General features: G+C 41.8%; 2 non-coding genes and 1 pseudogene across 2 annotated transcripts; all 3 read right to left on the reverse strand.

Moving 5' to 3' along the window:
* Positions 1-349: 349 nt before the first annotated feature.
* LOC124006305 lies at positions 350-2,804 on the reverse strand (annotated as a pseudogene).
* Positions 2,735-2,821, reverse strand: trnastop-uca. Its single transcript has one exon. It is a non-coding gene; the product is annotated as a tRNA-Sec (tRNA).
* Positions 2,822-3,391: 570 nt separating this feature from the next.
* Positions 3,392-3,478, reverse strand: trnastop-uca. Its single transcript has one exon. It is a non-coding gene; the product is annotated as a tRNA-Sec (tRNA).
* Between the last annotated feature and the right edge of the window lie 1,960 nt (positions 3,479-5,438).

Genomic DNA, 5,438 nt, shown 5'->3' on the forward strand with positions numbered 1-5,438 from the left:
ATGGGATACCTAGCCAGTTGCACAACTGAATGCATTCAAATAAGTGAGTTTTCCGCATTTGGTCTGAGCTGTATGTGTGATACGCACACTTTCCCATAAACTTCCAAATTGAGAAATACCAACCTTTGTGGAAAAACGGGCACACGCAAGGTTTAGAGTATTTTTTTGTGCGCACGCACCTTTGATAAAAGAGGCCCATGGCTGTCTTCTATCTTTCTTAAAATGATACTGAAAAAGTGGTAATCACTCCCATCTAGAGGATAAACATGAGTATGACAGTCTAGATTTGGAATCAAGAGCCCAGTACCGTACAACTAACCACAACACTAACTAAGAATTTGCCAATAAAAACAGATTAAAAATGAATATTTTATTCCTTAGACAAATGATATAGCACTGAATGGGGAATATTTACAAGGTAACAACCAGATGAATCAGCCCAAATCAGCTGCTGAAAAATAGAACCTGAATAAACAAGTGTCTTTCAATGGGATCAAGTGACCACCAAGTGTCCCCAAGTGTCACCATCAACAGGAAGTGACCTCAGTGCTCCTCAAAAAAATGGCCCTTGCTTTTTCCTCCACCAGCTGTGGTTCAGAGAGCTTCTGGATGGCCAGCACCTTCGCCGGGTTCTCTACACAGCTCTTGAACAAAGCCTCCGGCTCCTGGGAAACAAAACAATTAGAGTCCCGTTAGAGAGATTATGAGCACGAGCAGATACAATCTAAAAATCAGTCAATATCACCCGTGCATTTTTACCCTGGCAGGGTGATTACTGTGGGACACCATATGTCCTATGTGACTGAAACGATGCAGTTACCTTGTGCTCCAGTTGTCTCTGTTCCTCCACGGGCTCATCCACACTCAGGCCAACCCACTCAGCCTCCTCTGCGGGGATCTCAAACTCCTGCTGGGGGCAATGGAAGAGGGGCGAGGACAGAATGTGAGGGAAAGAGATGAGGGAGAACTCATTACGTCATCTATAAACTTTGTGCAGCACTTTCACTGACTTTATGAACAGTTGTTGCGTCATCTCCTATAGCAACTTGGTGAAAGCTCAAGACAAAAGTGTGTTGGGATTTCAAACTGTCATTGTCCAAAACATAATGAACCGACCTTGTGCTTGGTGTAGATCCTCTCCCTCTTGACAGGGTCCTCTGGGTAGAGCTGGATGTCTTTAAAGGCCAGCCTCAGGAGCATGGCCCGCCTCAGGTCCATTCAGGTCCTCCTTTGGTGTCTGGAGGAGAATCAAGCGAGTCATTGGATGATGAAACCCACACTGTGCCATCTTCTCAAAACACAGCACGTTGGACAATTGACATGTATCCACACACTATAGCTAAAGACGGCAACATGCAGACTCCTCTCCCTCACCCTCAGGATGTAATAGTCAAAGTTGTAGGCGGCATCAATGAGGTCTAGGGTGCGAGCCGTGACGGTGATGGTGAGCTTGTGGTTGAGGACCTCACTGTACAGCTCTCTGGTGAACAGCTGTGGCTTCCAGACTCTTTCCAGCCTGGTGGAGAGCTGAAGAGATAGACAATGTTAGGATACATGCTCAGATATAGAATAAAGTGTGACTGTGAATACGGGGAACACAACAAATGCTCATGATATTCATTAATGCCCTTCATAGTACTCACTTTGTCATTGTTTGCATATCTGAAGCCTGATATCCATCCTTCATCTCCCCATAGGCCGTCCTGGGACTCAGGGGGTAGTAAATGGGGATGTCTTGGACCCTCTCCTTGTGCCCTGTATTTGACTCCCAGGGCCTTCCAGTGGACCGGGGTGGCCTGCGTGGTCTCCTCCAGAGAGCAGAGGTAGTGTTTGGGGAGGAAGGCATAGATCCCCTGCTTCAGTGTAAGGGCTTCCCAGATCTTTGAGAGGTACTTGTGGAGAGGCATGGTCACTGGGTTGGTATTGACGCATGCCTAGCTGGGAAAACAAAAATATAATTGGACCAAGTGTAGTCTTATTTGCAATTCCTTTACTTATTTGTTAAGTTAAATCTCGTTACATTTAATTGTGATTTTGTTAAACTCATTGTTAGACAACTGCAAGGTAAGGAGAAATAGCTATTTAAATATGAATATGGAAGAGTCGGTGTAGCTCACTAACGTTAGCTAGATGCTCGCTGTTGACCTCCAGACAACCCAGCAGCAACAATGCCGCACGTTCGGTTTCACTAAACTAGCTACAGTAGCTGGATAGGACAGCTATGAAGCTATTGATAATGTAATTTCTAATTTGTTGCCAAATACTAGTCTCTACTCAGTTCAAACGGCAACTTACCTTTGAAATGGATAAACGACCAACTACACCATCAGATGCCGTTGATATCTTTCCACGTTACAAAAACAAGGACATGCAACATTTCCGCCTACTCCAACAAGGACATTGATTGCTTGGTTAAGAAAAAAAACGGCGAAGCGATGATTGGTTTATCGGGTTTGGCAGTCATTATGTGCTTCCGGTCTTGTTCGTTTGAAGGATGCATATAATTTGCGTCGCGCTGCACTAGATTTTTTTTTTTACTGTTTTGAGTGACGCAATAATCATTTTATAAAACACTGTATTCCAGACAGCGTGACTCTGTGAAATACAACTATAAAATAACATATATATCTTCAGGAAGAGACTTAGATTGTAGTTTTTGGCTGCGTAGTATATACATCAGCGAATGTGCATTGTAGGTGATCAAAGTCCATGTATTTTGAGCATTTTTAAATTACGCCCGAAAGGTGGAATTGAACCACTCTGCCGCTAAGCAGCTACAGGTTTGAAGCCTGCACCCCGGACCACCGAGGCTCATCCGGGCATTTGACTGAGAGTTCGCAGTGACTATATAAACCTAATGGTGTACATAAGTGTTTCAGTGTCGGTGACAAAATGTTGTGGTAAAAACAGTCGTACTATTTAGTATAAGGAATGTACGTTTCCTACAATGAAAATCGTAAGCATTTTAGTGACTGTATAATGAAAGAAACACAGAAATTAAACGAAGTATGTTGTTAAAGGGAGGGCTTTTCGAAATAATGCAAAATTGCTAAGATTTGATTGGCTGGTTGACAACAAAAGGGGTGGAGTTTTTATAGTGTATCCAGGGTATATCCAGGGTCAACGTGGGGGGAATGTGTGCACTCATTGCTTAAAATGTGGTAGGACTTAGGCCATTACTTGGATCCTACAACACCGCACAATACAATTCAGTAAGGACCTGTCAATGTGAAGATGTCATTGTTTAGGTCCCGGCGCATCCACAATTTGTGGCACTATATTTACCTCCAGGAACACAATTGCGTTTGTTTTGCTGCGTAGTATATGTCAGCGAATTCGTAAGAACATCATTGGTGATCAAAGTCCATTACATTTGAATGTTGATAAATTACGCCCGAAAGGTGGAATTGAACCACTCTGCCGCTAAGCAGCTACAAGTTTGAAGCCTGCACCCCGGACCACCGAGGCTCATCCGGGCATTTGATTGAGAGTTCGCAGTGCCTATATAAACCTGATGGTGTACATAAGTGTTTCAGTGTCGGTGACAAAATGTTGTGGTAAAAACAGTCGTACTATTTAGTATAAGGAATGTACGTTTCCTACAATGAAAATCGTAAGCATTTTAGTGACTGTATAATGAAAGAAACACAGAAATGAAATGAAGTGTCTTGTTAAGGGAAGGCTTTTCGAAAGAATGCAAAATTGCTAAGATTTGATTGGCTGGTTGATAACAAAAGGGGTGGAGTGTTTATAGTGCGCATCCAGGGTCACCATCAAATAATGGCTGGTCCCCAGCTTTGACCCCATTCTCCAAGGGTGTCTAAGGCACAGGAGGCTGCTGTGTTCATAATGTACAGTTCATAATAATGTATGGAACGGAGTAAATGGAATGTTATCAAATACATGGAAACCAGCTCATAGGCCAACAGGCAACCCTCCAAGTGCCTGCACAATGTGGGGGAAACATTTCTGTGTGCGTAGCTATCTCTTAAGATGGTTTGGTGTGCCACCCTCCTTCCATGGATGAGGCATGCGACAACATCAACGCAGACCAATGTCAAGCTTGGATTCACCATGGCAAAAGGTTTTTCTCAAGGTGCATGAACAATGAGGACATTTACCTGTGATGTGGATGAGAATTTTATGGCCAAATGCTCAAGACAGGCTTGATGCCAATTAATGTGTGCTAAACATGGTTTAAAAAAATATATCTATATTTTCTTACATTTCATTACAGATAGTATACTTATATTGTAGAGGATGTCTTCATTGATCACACCTTTGATTACACATTGGATATATACAGTACTGTATTATGGAAATGCTAGATTTTCTGTCAATTTTGTTGGGTAATATAAGTGTATTGCCTAATGTGAAAACTGTACTGTAATTTACATCATTATGTTGTGTTTTGGAGACTTCTTAGGGTTAGCCCCCTTTACTTCAAATTTCACCTGAAATGACATATCCAAATCTAACTGCCTGTATCTCAGGCCCTGAAGCAAGGATATGCATATTCTTGGTACCATTTGAAAGGAAACACTTTGAAGTTTGTGGAAATATGAATTGAATGTAGGAGAATATAACACAATAGATCACCATCTTTGAAATGCAACAGAAAGGTCCCACATCGAGCCATCACTCTGGTTGTAATTCCGATAGTGTCCAAAAGATGGCAGCAGGGTATGAGCAAAGTTGAAGTATGAACCAACTACATACCCAGGTACATTTGGGCAAATTGTGAAGGAGACATTCACATGACATTTTTTTGCAAGAATATCGTCAAATCTGTTTACTTGGACTTTGATTGAGCTTTTCCAGTATTAGTCGTCATACTATACGTTCAACATTTGCAAAACACCCAGTTTTCATAACTTTATAACTCTCCATATTCTTATGATTTTTGTCCAAAAGGAAAAGGCTTGCTGTCGCACAAGGTTAGCAGCTACATTTTGCGACAGATTCGGCCGCATCATCGGCGTGCCATGAAGGCGTCGCTCTCTGACCAAATTTAGTGTCCTATAGGATATGCTACACCCCTAATGATATAGTGAAGTCTGATTACAGTCTATGATCTCTGAGGAATAAATATGAACGTGGTTTGACTGGTTGAAACAATGTTTAGGGTTAGATTTTCAGATTCCTTTCTTTGCAAATTGAACGAGTGGAAGTACAAAATCGATCGTGCATGCTATATGGACCTTTTTAGAACATGAAAAAGGATTTCATCTAACAACATGACACTTCATGTTATCTCTGGGACCCTTTGGATGATGATTTCAGAATTGAAGTACACATTTCACCTTCAGAGTTGAATTGATCAAACCTATCGTGGTGAAAAAGGTGTTTTGTTGTTAGGAGCTCTCCTCAAACAATAGCATGGCATTATTTAGCAGTAATAGCTACTGTATATTGGATAGTGCAGTTATATTAACAAT

The sequence above is a fragment of the Oncorhynchus gorbuscha genome, linkage group LG19, assembly GCF_021184085.1.
Source record: "Oncorhynchus gorbuscha isolate QuinsamMale2020 ecotype Even-year linkage group LG19, OgorEven_v1.0, whole genome shotgun sequence".
Lineage (NCBI taxonomy): Eukaryota > Metazoa > Chordata > Actinopteri > Salmoniformes > Salmonidae > Oncorhynchus > Oncorhynchus gorbuscha.